Raw genomic sequence first — 16,681 nt, 5'->3', positions numbered from 1 at the left:
GACCCAGATGAACTATATATTTGGAGACCTAAAGAACTGGCAGGTATGATTGCTGAGACAATATAAATAGTATTAAAAAGATCATGGAAAAATTATATAAAGTCAGTGAGCTGAACTTCAGTTCCTGGGAAAGTTCTTCAGTGGATCACTAAAGAAAAAGTGATTATCTAGAAAAGGAAGTGATTATAAAAAGCCAGTCTGGCTTCTTCAAGACCACAGAATGCTTTTATTTCCTTTTTTTATTGGTTTACTCAGGGAAATGCTTTAGATATAATTTATTTAGATTTTAGCCAACCATTTGATAAAGCATCTACTACTAATCTTTTGGAAAAGATGGAGAAATATGGAATGAATGAATGGATGAATGGAAAATAATTTATACAAAGCACTCTGCTAAGTGGAAAAACCAAAATATTCCTTGCTCTCAAGGAACTTACATTCTAGTGTGGGAGACAAGATATTTAGGAAGTTTTGGCTTTAAGTCAGGTGGAAAGATACCATCATCCTTAGAGTACAATAGTTGAGTGGATAATAATGCATCTTCTTTAACAACATTTCTAGTTTGATTCTGAGACATCTGACAGTGCCAAGGACTTTTGTTGATATGTAGAATAGGCAATAATGAAATTAGATAGATAAAACTAGTAGTTTATAGTTCATTGTCAACTTGGTAGGTCTCAGTGGAATGTCTCAGTTATCTGTGATTTAACTCTGTTCTGTTTAACACACTTAGCAATGATTTGGATGAAGGCATAGATGATGACATGCTTACCAAATCTGCAGACAATACAAAGCTGGGAGAGATAACTAAATCACTGAATGATGGAGTAAGGATCCAAAAAGTTCTTAACATGGTTGAATCTAACAAGATAAAATTCTATAGGGATGGATAAATGTAAAGTTAACTTACACTTTGGTTCATAAAGTCAGCTTTACAAGTTCAGAGTTGAGGTGGCAAGTTATAAAACAGTCTGTCTGGAAAAGATCTCAGGGTTTTTAGTGAACTGCAAGTTCAGTATGACTCAGACAACCAAGAAGCTGATCTTGCAAAAATGGTACCTTGGATGACATTTTCAGAGCCATAGCCTCCAAGAATTAGGAGGTGATAGTTTCTCTCTATACTCTGTCCTGGTCAAACCACATCTGCAGTATTATGTTCAGCTCTGGGTGCCACAATTTTAAAAGGACATTGATAAGCTAGAAAGCAACCAGAGGAAGGTAGCCAGAAGGGCTTCAAGATAATGGTATATGAGGATTGGTCGAATGAACTGGGGATGTTCAGCCGAAAGACAAAAAGACTCAAGGGAAGCATAATGGCTATATTCAAATATTTGAAGAGACTGTCATGTGAGTCAGGAATTAAGTCTTGTTCTGTTTGTTCCCAGAGGTGAGAAAGTAGGAGCAATATGTGAAGGTTGTGAAAGAAGTACAAATTTAGTCTTGCTGTCTGAAAAAAACTTGCTGATAAAATTCTCCAAAAGTAGAATGGGCTGCCATGGAAGACAGGGGCTTCACTTTCATTACAGGTCTTTAAGCAGAGAGACTGAATGACCATTTATCCAGAATGTCATAGTAGGGAACCCTTTCAAGTATGCATTGAACTAGACATCTTTTGGGGTCTTTTCCTACTGTAAAATCTTCCCATGAGAGAATCCTTTGTAGAGGGAAGAACAAATTTACTCTGGGGCTAAGACCAGGATTCACTGAAATTTAAGTCTGGAATCTCTTAAACCCTGCTCTGGAGTAGACAAAATTCTTTAGGATATCCTAGAGCAAAGATTCTTTTTTAAAAAAAAATTTCACTTACTTTATTAATTTTTTTGGGCTTTTTAAAAATTTATTTATTTTTAGTTTTCAACATTCACTTCTATAAGATTTTGAGTTCCAAATTTTCTCCCTCTCCCTCTCCTCCCCTTCCCCAAAATGGCGTGCAATCTGATATAGGCAATACATGTAAAATCATATTAGTCATGCTGTAAAGAAGAATTAGAACCAAAGGGGAAAACCATGAGAAAGAAGAAACAAAAGAGAGAGAGAAAGACAGACAGAGAGAGAGAGAGAGAGAGAGAGAGAGAGAGAGAGAGAGAGAGAGAGAGAGAGAAAATAGTATGCTTTATTCTGCATTCAGACTTCATAGTTCTTTCTCTGGATGTGGATAGCATTTTCCATCATGAAATTTGGAATTATCTTAGATACATGCATTGCTGAGAAGAGCTAAATCTATTGAAGCTGGTCATCACACAATGTTACTATTGCTGTGTACAATATTCTCCTGATTCTGCTCACTTCACTAAGCATCAGTTCATGTAAGTCTTTCCAGATTTTTCTGAAATCTGCCTGCTCATCAGTTCTTATGGAACAATAGTATTCCATTACATTTACACACCAGAACTTGTTCAGCCATTCCCCAATAGATGGGCATCCCCTCAATTTCCAGTTCTTTGCCACCTCAAATAAAGCTGCTATAAATAAATATTTTTGTACATGTGGGTCCTTTTCCCATTTTTATGATGTCTTTGGGATATAGACCTAGAAGTGGGTACTGCTGGGTCAAAGAGTTTTATAACCCTTTGGGAATAATTCCAAATTATAGAGCAAAGATTTTTAATCTGGAATCTATGGACATGATTTTAAAAATATATTTTAACTGTATTTCAACACAATTAGTTTCCTTTGTAAATCTTATGTATTTTATATGAGAGGAGTCCACAGGTTTTACCAGACTGCCAAAGGGGTCTATGATTAAAAAAGGTAAGAACTCCTGCTCTACAGGTGCTCAGAAGACAAAGAAACTGTCAAAATCACTCCCTCCCCTAGTGCCAACCTGCCTCCTAATGACAACTGTCCTCAGAAATGGTTGCTGGAGCAGGTACCATGCTGGGCTCATAGAAGGGATCAAACAATACCTTCCCTCTCCCTACCCCACAACATCTTTAAACCTGGGAGACACAGTGTGGAAGCTGTTGTCTGTCTCCTGATAAACGTAACCAGCATATTACCTGGTTCTAGGCCTTTGCCTTAAGTTAACTTGGTCTCTAAGGATGTCCTCAAGAAGAGCAACCCTGGATGGTCTCAGACCTCTGGGAATTACTTCAGGAACTACATCAGGTCGTTCCTAATCACTAATCTTCCAAGGAGTCATCGAGAGGAGTCTGTGAATACATAGGCCCATACTAGTTTTGTCATTCTGATTTTTACTTAGCTCTAGTAAACTACAACCAGAATAAGGATTGTGTCTTGCACATGTGCATAGCTATTTTTCAAATGTATGTACATGGTACTATAATCAATAAAACACAAATTCATTTCATAAGTGTTGCTGAATTCATAGAAGTATTTTGCCATGACACTTTTTCATAGGATCATGTGGGAATTTGCTAGATATTTTAATGGTAAAAAGTCTTCATAAGGTTTTCAAATGGCCTATCATTTTCAGAAGAGGGGAGGGAAGGGAGGAAAATTTGGAATTCAAAATGTTGTAAAATGAATGCTAAAAACTGTCTTGACATGTAATTGGTTTGTTTTGTTTTTGTTTTTGGCTAGGCAATGGGGTTAAGTGACTTGCCCAGGGTCACACAGCTAGTAAGTGTTATGTGTCTGAGGCTGGATTTGAACTCAGGTCTTCCTGAATCCAGGGCTGGTGCTCTATCCACTGTGCCAGTTAGGTGCCCCTTGTAATTGGGAAAAATAAAAAAGCCTATTAAAATAAGTGCTAGTTGTTGTAAAAAATGAAAATTGTGAATTCACCACCAATGAAGAAGAAATTAAAACAATTATTAGGAGTTATTTTGTCCAATTATATGTAAATACATTTAGCAATCTGAGCAAAACGGTTGCATATTTATAAAACTATATAAATTGCTCAGATTAACAGAAGAGGAAATAGGATACTGAAATAACTCCATCTTGGAAAACAAACTGAAGAAGCCATCAACGTACTCCTTAAGAAAACATCCCCATGGTCAGACGGATTCACAAGTGAATTCTACCAAACATTTAAAAAACAGCTAATCCCATCATTATATAAACTATTTGGAAAAATATGCAAAGAAGGAGTCCTACCAAATTCACTTTATGAAACAAATATGGTGCTGATACCTAAGGCAGGAAGAGAAAAACAGAGAAAGAAAACTATAGACCATTTTCCCTAAACATAATCAATGCAAAAAATTTTAAATAAAACATTGCAAAGAGATTATAGCAATATATCATTAACATCATATTTTCCAACCAAGTGAGATTTATACCACGAATGCAGGGCTGGTTCAGCATAATTAGCAATATCAATAACAAAACCAACCAAAAAATCATATGATTATCTCAATAGATGCAGGAAAAAAATTTTTTTTGACAAAATAGAATGCCCATTCCTATTAAAACACTAGAGAGTACAGAAATAGATGGAGCATTCTTTAAAATGATAAGTTGTACCTATCTAAAATCATCAGCAAGGGTTATCCTTAATGGAAATAAGTAAAAGTCTCCCCAATAAAATCAGGAATGAAGAAAGGATGTATATTACCACCACTATATTCAATACTGTATTAGAAATGCTAGCTATAGCAATAAGAGAAGAAAAAGAACTGAAGGAATTAGAATAGGCAACAAGGAAATAAAACTATCACTCTTTGCAGATGTTATGATGGTATAATTTGAGAATCTTAGACAATCAGCTAAATAATAGTTGAAATAATTGACAACTTCAGCAACATTGCAGGATATAAAATAGACCCACATAAATCATCAAGATTTCTATATAATACCAAAAAAATTCCAGCAACAAGAGATGGAAAGAGAAATTTCATTTTAAAAAATTGTAGATAATATAAAATACTTGGAATTTCAAATTCAAGACAAACCCAAGGAATTATATGAAAATAATTCCAAAACGTTTTTCAAAAATTAAAGTCAGAGCTAAGCAATTAGAAAAAAAAAATAATTGTTCATGGGAAGGCCGAGCAAATATAATAAAAATGACAATTTTACCTTAATTAATTTACTTTTTCAGTGCCATACCAATCAAGCTACCAAAAATTATTTTATAGAGCTTGAAATAATAACAACAAAATTCATCTGGAAGAACAAATGGTCAAGAATATCAAGGAAATTAATGAAAGAAAATATGAAGGAAGGTCATAGTCATACCAAATCTCAAATTATATTATAAAGTGGTAATCATCAAAACAATCTTGCACTGGCTAAGTAATAGAGTGGTGGATCAGTAGAATAGATTAAGGATACAATACATCATTTTAAATGACCATAGTAATCTTTTGTTAGATAAACCTTAAGACCCACACTTTTGGAATAAAAATTCACCATTTGACAAAAACTGCTGAGAAAACAAGAAAACAGTATGGCAGTAACCAAATGTAGACTGACATCTTACACTACATAGCCAGATAAGGTCAAAATTGATACATGATTAAGATATAAAGGATGACACCATAGGAAAATTTGAGGAGTATGAAATCATTTACATGTGAGAGCTATGGAGAAGGGAAGAATTTATGACCAAACAAGAGATGCAGAACATTATGAGATATATAATGGATAAGTTTGATTATATCCAATTTAAAAGTTTTTGCACAAACAAAATGAATGCAATCAAGATTAGAAGGAAAACAGAAATGTGGGGGAAAGTTTTAAACTAAGTCTCTCTGATAAGATCTCTCTCATTTCTTAAATATATAGAAAACTGAGTCAAATTTGTAGGATTTCAAGTCATTCCACAATTGACAAATGGTCAAAGGATGTGAACAGGATATTTTCAGATGAAGAAATCAAAGCCAGCTAAAGTTATATGAAAAATAATCTAAATCACCTTTGATTACATAAATGCAGACTAAAACATCTCTGAGGTACCATCCCATACCTATCAGATTGGCTAATATGACAGAAAAGGAAAAATGATAAATGTTTGGAGTAGATTTGGGGAAATTGAGACATTATTGCACTGTTTGTGCAGTTGTGAATTGATCCAACCACTCTAGAGAGCAATTTAGAGCTATGACCAAAAGGCTCTAAAACTGTGCATAACATTTGACCCAGCAATATTACTACTAGATCTGTGTCCCAAAGTGATCAAAATTTAAAAAAGGGGGCAAAGGACCTACTTTTACAAAAATTTTATAGAACCCGTTTATTATTGGTAGCAAAGAATTGGAAATTGAGGACGTGTCCATTACTTGGAGAATGGCTGAACAAATTGTGGTATATGATTGTAATGTAATATTATTGTGCATGAGGAGCAGAATGGTTTCAGAAAAAAAAAAACCTTGAAAGACTTACATGAAGTGATGCAGAGTGAAATGAGAAGAACCAGGAAAACACTGCACACAGTAACAGCAATACTGTATAAAGATCAACTATGAATAACTTAGCTACTCTCAGCAAAACAATGATCCAAGACAATTCCAAAAGATTCATAATGAAAAACTATATCTACCTCCAGAGAAAGAACATAAATACAGATTGAAGCAAACTATTTTTCACTTTATTTTTTCCATGGTATTTTCTTTTTTTGTCTCTGTTTTCTTTCATAGTGTGATTTATGTGTAAATTTTTTTGTATGACTACACATGAATAACCAATATCAAATTGTTTATTCTATCAAGAAGGGGAGTTGAATGGGTGACAGGAAAAGCATTTGGAACTGAAAATTAACAAAAAAAGCTTAAAAATTGTTTTACATGTAATTGAGAAAAAAATTAAATATTATTTTAAAAATACTTAAATTCTTACATCTTTATTTAAAATCACTTAATTCCTTCACCATCACCACCACCTCTTGATTACTAAATTTTATTTTGCAAGATTTGGAGAAAGTGGGAAAATAATTTTCTTTACTTTTTGAAATATATTTCATCATTGCTTTCTTCTCAAGATTAAGAAGTGGTCCTGCATAATTTGTATCATTTTCCTTTCATATGGAAACATCCTATCTATTCCTAGTTGATTGCAATATATTGTTAGATACTTTTTTTTTTTTAGGCAATTGGGGTTAAGTGACTTGCCCAGGGTCACACAGCTAGTAAGTGTCAAGTGTTTGGTCTGACACTGGATTTGAACTCAGATCCCCCTGACTTCAGGGCTGATGCTATACCCACTGCGCCACCTAGCTGCCTGATGATGTTAAAAATTACTAGAGTTTTTGATGAGTTGTCTCTAAGGTTTCTTTATGACGACATCTTCTAGAGTGTATCACTTTATATTTTCTTTCTCTTTGAAACATTTTGAGGCTTTGTTTTTTGTTTTTTAGTTACATGCTCAATGTTTTAATCATCACTTTCTCTATTTTATTGATGAAATATTTAAATATGAAACTTTTCCCTTATGAATTGCATTGGCTTCATCACTGAAGTTTTGGTATGTTGTATTTGATATCATTATTTTAATGATTTTAATAATTTGTATGATTTATTTTTTGACTCACAAATGATTTAAGATTAAATTATTTAGTTTCCAATTAATTTTAATAATTTTATCAGTGGCTCTTTATTGAATAAAATTTCATTGACTTAAAGAGCATAATATATTTCTGCTTTTTTACACTTGCTGATAAGATTTTTGCGCCCTAATGTATGGTCAATTTTTGAGGTACCATAATAGCCAAAAATTAGTATACTCCTTTCTATTCCCATTCACCAATCTCCAGAGGCTTACCTATTCTAAATTTTTATTCAGTTCCTTCACTTGTTTTTGTCAACACTGACATTGTTGTTTTTTTATTATTTAGAATTGTCTCGATATGAGAAGGGTAAATTAAGGTTCCCTACTATCGATTTTCTATCTATTTCTCACCACAACATTTGTCTTTTCCTTTAACTATTTAGATGCTATAACGTTTGTTATCCACATATTTAGTATTGATATCAGTTCATGATCTTTGGTACTTTTCAGCAAAATAAGTTTTCTTGTTTAACTGTTTTAATTAAGTCTATTTTTTTTTTTTTGCTGTTGCTTTCTCTAAGATTATGATTGTTATCCCTGCCCGTTTGAATTCAGCTTGGGCACATATACTTCCCTCTAGCCTTTTATTTTAGCTCTGTGAGTATCTTTCTGTTTCAAGTATTTTTCTTTTGTAAACATCATATTGCTAGATTCTGGCTTATATTACATTTTGCTATCTTCTTCCATTTTGTGGATATGTTCATCACATTCACAGCTATAGTTGTCAATTGTGTGTTTCCCTCTATGAAGAAAGGCATTCGGAGGAGTGTGGTACCTCACCTTCCTCCAACTTCACCAATCAGAGGGAAGAGGAGGCTGAGGGAGGTGCTGTCAGTCAAGGCTTGAATCAGAGCTTAGTGGTGAGTTTAGAAGTGATGAGCTTATCCTGAGAGGAGCATCTTGTTACTTAGAGTTGAAACTAGGCCCCATGGTGACAAGATTAGAGGTGATGAGAACATGTGAGATAGTAAAGTCTCAACACCTTTTAAACTTTGCCTGTATACATAAATGTTTTTCTCCTGGGTCTTGACATAGTTTCCTAATCAATGCAGCTTCATCTTCCTTTGTATGCCCCATAGTCTCTGAAATAAGAGGGAGTAGATTAGAGGATATTTGCTACTACAGTCAGCTGTCTTTTAGTCTCACCCTCTGTTATCCCTAGCCATAAGCTTCTGGTATATCAAGGTACCAAAGGATCCCAGAAGGTCACTGAGTTGGGGTAGGGAAGGGAATGAGTCAGGATAACTCTTACCCCCACCCCACTTCTGAGAACTCAGTCATTACTATACATGGGGAAATGAAGCTCATACACTTTCCCACCAGTATAACCAGAAGCAGGAGATAGAGGCTAGTAGAGCTACTACAAGGCATTTGACATCACCCTCCAGAATGCCAGGGATGTCCAGGACCATATTCCTCATGAGAACATTGCTAAATGTCTGTTTCTCAGCCTACCTGCCACAAATAGACTGAAGAGCTTGTGTTTCATTTCTCCAGGTAATTTTGCCCTGATCTATAAAGAGTGGTTGAGGGTATTCAGGGAAAGATCAGAGGTATGTTTCACATAATTTCACATGTATAATGGGCATCATATTTCTTGCCTATTCAATGGGTAAAGGAAAGGTAAAGAAAGGAAGAGAATTTGGAACTGAAAATTTAAGAAAGAAAGAAAAAGAAGGAAGGAAGAAGTAAAGAAGAAAGGAATGAAGAAACATACATTAGAAGGAAAAATGAGTCATCCTGTTTGGGTGAGTCATCTCTTTTAGACCTCACTTTGCTCATCTGTAAAATACGGTGGTTGTCCCTCTTAGCACAGAAGCAGATGAGTACAGGGACAGAGTGTTCAGTGCATCGTCAGATGAGGTCACTGTATAAAGTTGTTTTTGCTTTCAAGGGTATAATTCTGATGAGGGGTGAGGAGCAGAAGGACCACAATATGCAGCAATGAATGAGGTAAAAACAAGAGACACAAGTAAAACTTATTTAATGTTAAAAGGAAAGTTTGTACTGGAATGATTCTAAGATCTCTTTAGCTCTTGAGCCTATGATTTTAAGACTGTTCTTCCATCTGCCATATTTATTCTAGCCTTCGTCTCTTTATAGTATTGGCAGACATTTACAAACTGTTTTAACATTTGTAAAGCACTTTATGTACGTGGTCTCCCTGGATCCTCACAACAGCTATGTGATGGAGGTACTGTTATTATTGTCATTTGCAGATGAGAAAAAAGATTCAGAAAGGATACATAATTAGGTCATGGTCAATAGCCACTAAATGGAAAGGGTAGGACTTAAATTTCGGTCTTCCCCATCCAGAGCTCTTTGCACTGCATTGGACTGTCTTCTTGCACTGCCCTGCTTTCCTTCCTGCCTGTCCAGATCATACACAGCCTTTAAGGCCCAGCTCACATTCCACCTTCTCTGAGAATTCTCAGACTTTCTCCATGCCTCTGAAACTTCTTCATCCTGGAAGATCACCTCAGCCTTGGGAATGACACCTCAGAAAGCCCCTTGCTCTGATTTGATGGCTCTCCCCAGAATTTCTATTTAAGGCAGGCACCCAGGCCATCCATCTCTTCATATCTCACCAGTATGTATTCAGCATTTCTCCATCATGCCTCCAAGCTAAGCATTCCCCTCCTCCTTCCTCCTTTGGGGTCCTTTTATGTGTTGTAACCTCCTCACTGGCAGGGATTATCTTTCTTTATGCTTGCCTTTGCATCATAGTGCCTGGAACTTAAGTAAGCTTGTTGACTGACTAACTTGTCCATCCCTCATTGGATATATCTTACTTATCTTGTACCTTCTTGTTGTTCAGTTGTGTCCCATTATTCATGAAAGGTTTTCTTCCCCTTTGGTTTTTCTTGGCAAAGATACTGGAGTGGTTTGCTATTTCTTTCTCCAGCTCATTTTTACAGATAAGGAAACTGAGGCAAACAGGGTTAAGTGGCTTGCCCAAGGTCACACAGCTAGTCAGTGTCTGAGGCCACATTTGAACTCAGGAAAATGAGTCTTGCTGACTCCAGGCCTGGCACTCTATCCACTATGCCACCAAGCTGCCCCAACTTATATCACTAATTATCTAAACTATACAATTTAGGATTGCTGGTCAAGTCTTCAGATTCCTGTCCCCCCCACCAAAAAAAAAAAAGAATTTAACTTCTCTTGTATTCTTCACAGACCTTCACTATGCTGGGCCCACAAGGGATCATCTGACAATTGCTTTCACATTACAGTGTGAAAAAGGAAAATCTGGGCTCAAAGATATGGCAAGTGTTTTGTTTACTTATCTAGCATCTGGGCAAGAGTGTACTTCCCCTCTACAGTTGTACAGAAGAGTGTTATAAGAGAAACCTACAGCCTGAAAACACATATGTTTACTGTTTCTGTGCAAAGCTTCTACAGAATTCACAGAACTAGAAAACTAGTTGCAGAGGAAGATATCTAAATATCTATGTATATGCATGCACGTATATGCATATACATATGTATGCATATATGTATATGTACATAACATGCATACATATATAAAACTTCATGTTCGTATATATAAACTTCATATATACATACATATATATTAAAATAACTTCATGTTGCTTTAAGAGATGGAGTCTATTTCCCTAGCACACTGCCTCACCCACATTTCAGTAACAAGCATGAAATGGAAAACAAAGAAAGAAATAGAACCAGTGATGAGTAGCGAACCAAAGAGAAAGGTTGATGTAACCAGGGTAACCTGAATAATATTGACCCAGAGGATACTGACCAATGACACCCTGCTCTTTCCCACTCACCACCGAATGCTACAATCAATAATCAGGACCAGGGATTCCTGGGGAAACTCAATTGAGGCAGATCTTTATTTAATTCTTTTTTCTGTAGTTTAGATATGGTTGTTGAGCAGGACTGGGTAGTGGAAAGGTTCCATTAGAGATCTGGGCAAACAATCTGCTCCTCTGCAAATAACACCATGCCTTAGTACTTGCTACAGTCCTGTGCCTAAAGTAGGTGTATAATATATGCTTGCATGTGCACAACTGAAAAATTATAAAAGAAAAGACAGTTCTAAATGCTTAGGAAGAGCTCATATACAGTCTTCCCTCACCTTACTACAGTAATTAATTCCTAAAAAAACTCTCCTGGGGCAAATTTTTTCAAGTCAAAAACATAATTGCTATTCATTTCAATGGGAAAAAGTATGCATTCCTCAGCCCCCCAATTAATGCTCATTTATGGTAAAATAACATAATTATTTCAATAGTAATAAGAAGGCCTCCCAACTGTGGCCTGTGGACTCACTACAATACACAAGCCCACAACATCCCTACTCTTGCCCAGATAGAGTTGGTTTCTGGTTCCATTCATTCATGCCTTTATTTTTCCTTTCTTTAGATCTTTTTGGGAAGTACTCCCCTCACCTGCTGGCAGCTGGGACCTCACAGCAGGCCAAGAAAAGCCGTGAACCCCTAAATCATTCCTAGCAATAGCCAGGAGGCAAGGCCAGATAGACCAGTTCACTATAAGGAGAGATGGCAAGAGATTATGCATTGTCCCCAGGGTTGCCCCCACAATGAAACCTTCCTGACTCCAGCAGCCTAAGACCCATGCAGACATTCTCCTGAGCCAGCCCTACCTCATACAGTTCTAAACCCACCACATGATGCAACACCTGTTATGCCTGGCTTTAGAAATAGGCTGGCCTGGGGGATGAGGGGTGCTCATCACAGAGAGAGGGCTCACCAATCAATCAGTGATGAAGTCTCTTCTTTTGTGAGAAGCAAACTAAGAGGCCTGTGGCCAACTATACATCTGTGAAGAAGATAGTATAGCAGCTGACATCTGGCTGCCGGCTGCTAGAAAGGACTTAAAATCCAAATTGGTTCTCATAGATGAAATTTAAAAATGCCTTGTAAGCCAAAGAAGGGAGTTTAAAATGAAACTACTCTTAAGAATTCCCACAACCCCAATAGTTGTGCCTTAGGATATAGGTTGCCAAAGTAAGGCAACAGCAAATATTCTGGCTCTTTCAGTCTTCTGGCAGTTGATCCTGGGCAACTTGGACTGAAAATATGCCTGCTCTAGGAAGTCCTTCCATGAATACTACCCTACTCTGATCACAAGCTCATCAGGCGAACTTTAAGTGTCCAGCTGATATTATATTAAGTTGCACTTCATTTTAGGATTATAGAGATAGAGCAGGAAGGTACCATGAAGTCCAAATCTCATTTTACAGATGAGGAAATTGAAGTACAGAGAGGATACTAATATAAAAGCTAACATATAATGAAATGCTTTATGGAAGGTTAAGTGACTTACCAAGGGTCATGGGGCCAGTAAGAGTCTGAGGGTAAAATTTGAACCTAGAACATCCTAAGTGCAGTGCCCTATCCACTATACCATACTGCCTCTCAACTGCTCCATTATTATTCTCAATTTTTTAATACTAGTTCTCTTTATTTTACCAAAGTTGGAAGTATAACAGTCACTCATGAGCCTGATCACAATACTGACTGGCATGGAAGCTTTAACCTGCTCCATTTTTTGACCTGGGCCAGTTGGTTTCTCCTTAGGCAGCCTGGTGGTCCTCTACTTCCAGAAGTTCATCATAGTAGTGATGGACTTAGTATAGACACCCAGGCAGCTTTAGGTTTATCGCAGTTCAGAACTCTTGAAACCCAGTGATTCACCAACCTCATCCTCTCCAGCAACAGACCCTATAGTCATGTACCACTATACATGGCCTCTCCATCGATTTTAAATGTGTGAATTTTGTCTCCATAAATAATACTTCCATGGATCCATGTTTCCATTGATGTAGGTATTCTATCTATCACTGCAGCTAACAATCTATTCTCATATTTTCATGCAGTATAATTCCTGTTCCCATTCTCCCATAGATCTTCCACAGAGGATCTACCCAGTACTGTAATGGCCTTCCTATAAGGATTTTTATATTCCACAAATATACCAATGGGTACTCAAGCCACTTGTCTATTATGACTTACTCCTACTTCATGGATGGCCTACCTCCTTTTCTGATCATGTTTTTCCTGGCTATATTCTCTATGCCACTTGTATGTGGGTCACTTGGAAATATGCTATGTCCTACTTACACTCACCATGCATCTCTCCATTTTCCATTGAGTAACTTGCAGCTCTGATTCTTTGGAGACTGTGGGATCTCAAGAAATGGAACTATGCAGCAGCATCATGAAGACACTGGTGTTTGAAAGTTAGAGTTTCATATTAGGGAACCTCTTGAGATCATTAAGTATGGCATAATTTTCCAAATGTAATTCAACCTACTCTCTTGATCCTATTTAATTCTGGACCTCATTGTGTATCTTCATTGCTTATTCTGCATATTTTTATGTAAACATCTATATATGTCTATATAGATGCACATATTTATATAACATATACATATAGAGAGATGTCTAGATATCTATGTATCTGTGGATGTATAGACATGCTAACTTATTGGACTATCTATCCAGATGCATGTCCTACTCTCTACAATAGGCATTATTCATCCATTTGGTTTTTCCTCTATGGGTTGGTAGGTTGATCTCTTTTGAGTAATCATGGAGACAGACAGACAGACTGGGTCTTCAGAGAAGGAATCACTGTCCAATTTCATCTGCTTGGTGTCACCCTAACTGCTCAAGCTATGGCCACCTTCAAAAACAAGACAGGTACTAGCCAGGTGTCCTGAATTCCTAAGTCATCTGAACTGACTGGATATTGATCCATTTGCTGAGAGGGCAACATTGCTTTGGTGAATACCTACCAGCTGCAGGTGGGAGCAAATAGAAAGAGGAACTAAGTTCTTGTGGTTTGGTTTGTGCCCAAAAGGGGAAGGGAGGGAAAGAAAGCGGCCTCATCTAGGAAGAATTTGTGGGCTGGGATGAGATGTCCATGTCAGTGTTCTGATACATTCGTTCGTATTCTTTTCTAATGGTATTAGTAAAGCACTATGTATACTTATGGCTTGCCTTGGCAAGTGACCCTAATTAAAGCATAGTGGGGATCAGACAAGGGGAGAAGACTTTTCCCAGGTAAGGTAAAGGCAAGAGCTCCAAGAGTCTGATTGGATAAATCCATAATATAACTTGCATGGGTCAGTGGAAAGAACACTATTTGGAGTCAAAGGACCTGTGTTCAAATCCTGGCTCTGTCTCTTACTATTCATGTGACTTTGGGCAAGTCACTTATTGTCTCTGGGCCTTGTTTTCCTCTTCTGAAAAATGAGGGGATTAGATTAGATGAGTTTCTATGACCCTTTCAACTGTAAGTTGATGATGATGATGATGGTAATGATGATAATATGCATCACTATCCAATGGGTGAAATCTAAAAAAAAAAAATACACATCTAGCTCTTTGAGAGCCAGAGCGAGCCTAACAGTTCCCCAGAGCAGTCTCTGCTATTGGGTTGAGTGCTTGCTTGGCCGCACCTGGTCCTTAATGCTGAATAGGTCAAGGCATTTTCTAAGGTATCATTCATCTACTTCCTTCCCCTGATCCCATAATGTCACATAAAGAGGAAGAAAATAGGCAGACGGGTTTGTAGTTTTTCATGGGATCATCAGTTTGGAGATGATCTCTTAACTGAGAGGCCAATGAGTCCAGTGCTTTCTTTTCACAGATAAGGAAAGTCAGATCCATCCAGGGCCACACAGATAGTAAGCATCTAAGGTGAAGGTGAAATTTTAATAAAGGTATTATTAATTCCAAATCCAGTGTCTTATTCACCACACCAACCAAGCTAAGCTGCCTCTTGAAAGATGTTGTCTTCTATATCCCCTTTTTTGGGTGGCCGGGTGCCATCTATTATATTTTCCATTCTTTATGTTACCTCCTCTTCCTGAGATATTTTATAAAATAGTCCCCCAAGACTTCCAAGATGGTGCCACCTCTAGTATAAATGAACTCTATTCTTGTTCTATTCTAGCTACTTTTCCTGCTTTTATCTCTTTAGATATAATTTTTGCTTTCTCGTGCAACACAATAGGGACTGAAGTAATGATTCTAAATTTGGTTGTTCTAATTAATAATGAAAATAGATTTGTTATAAGCAACGTTCTCAAATCTATTTAATTTTCCATGTATTGGTTGAATTTTTGCTACTTTCATCAATGAATCCTCCTGGAATGATTTGATTTACGTTTGACAATGTTTGGACAAGTTTTCTGCAGAATTGTGTTTACTTCTACTGCTTTTTATTGTTTTGTGAGACAAAACTGTAATCTTTCTCTTTCCTCCTCTCTGGAGTTTTTATGAAGCAGAAAAGGGGATTGAGGGTGCCAGGAATCACAGAGTAGTTATAGTTCCTCTATAAATATTAACTGTAGGTACTAAAATGTAAGATATATGTCCAATAATCAATAAGTTAACACATTATTGAAAGAAGCCCTTATCAACTTGAAATCCTCATGATACGTGAAACCAGAAGGTAAAAAGGAAATTTTAACTAGATGACAGGATTCCTTACTGATTCTCCATCAAGAGACAAACACAGGTGTTGGTAGAGTTAATCTCATTTATGCTCCCCAAAATAAGAACTGTAACTTCATAGGACACTCACTCATCTTCCACCGAAGATAGCTGCAGCTTATACACTGACATCTATCATAAAAAATGAAGATGAAGGTGTAAAAAGAATCTACAAAATATTTGATAAGAAAATAAACTTTGTCAATATATACTTTGGTCCTTAGTTACTCTGGGCCCATAGGAAAATGGCAAAACTATGATAGAAAAATAGAGTTCAAGTTTAAGAAATAAAAAAAGGATCAGAATCTCATAGACTACTCAGAAGCCACACTATATGTCATGAATACTTCCTTCAAGAAGGGAGTTGGAACATCGCCAAAGGGAAAAAAAAAACCTCACTCTGAAAATATCTCAATCTTAACTGACAGGAAATAACTTGTTACTGATGTGGGAATCGTAGCAGAACCAGTTATCTGTGAGCAGTCAGACCATGACTAGCTAGAGTAAAGATCAAAGGTAACACCAAGTTAGAAGGATAAAGTTGTCAAGGGACTGCATACACCTATTAAACCCTGAACTTCCTACTGGAATCATCTTTTATTTAACTTATCTGTATAAATGTTATATGCTCCCAGTAGAATATAAACTAGGGGCAGCTAGGTGACTCAGTGGATAGAGCACTGGCCCTGAAGTCAGGAGGACCTGAGTTCAAATCCAGCCTCAGACCAAACACT

At 36.7% G+C, this 16,681-nt stretch overlaps 1 protein-coding gene and 1 long non-coding RNA gene across 3 annotated transcripts in view; one reads left to right on the top strand and one right to left on the bottom strand.

Annotated features, from left to right (window-relative positions):
• The window catches only part of LOC144456931 (uncharacterized), a 56,353-nt gene extending 45,561 nt beyond the window's left edge, over positions 1-10,792 (top strand). Inside the window, exon 4 of the long non-coding RNA XR_013486159.1 lies at positions 10,633-10,792. This is a non-coding gene — a long non-coding RNA (uncharacterized LOC144456931). The remainder of the gene's footprint in view (positions 1-10,632) is intronic.
• The window catches only part of ALPK2 (alpha kinase 2), a 169,383-nt gene that overhangs the window by 117,259 nt on the left and 35,443 nt on the right, over positions 1-16,681 (bottom strand). The window lies entirely within an intron of this gene.

This window comes from Phascolarctos cinereus, unplaced genomic scaffold (assembly GCF_003287225.1).
Source record: "Phascolarctos cinereus isolate Bilbo 61053 unplaced genomic scaffold, phaCin_HiC Scaffold_4;HRSCAF=312, whole genome shotgun sequence".
In the NCBI taxonomy this organism is placed as follows: domain Eukaryota; kingdom Metazoa; phylum Chordata; class Mammalia; order Diprotodontia; family Phascolarctidae; genus Phascolarctos; species Phascolarctos cinereus.
This window is presented reverse-complemented; position numbering and strand designations above follow the sequence as displayed.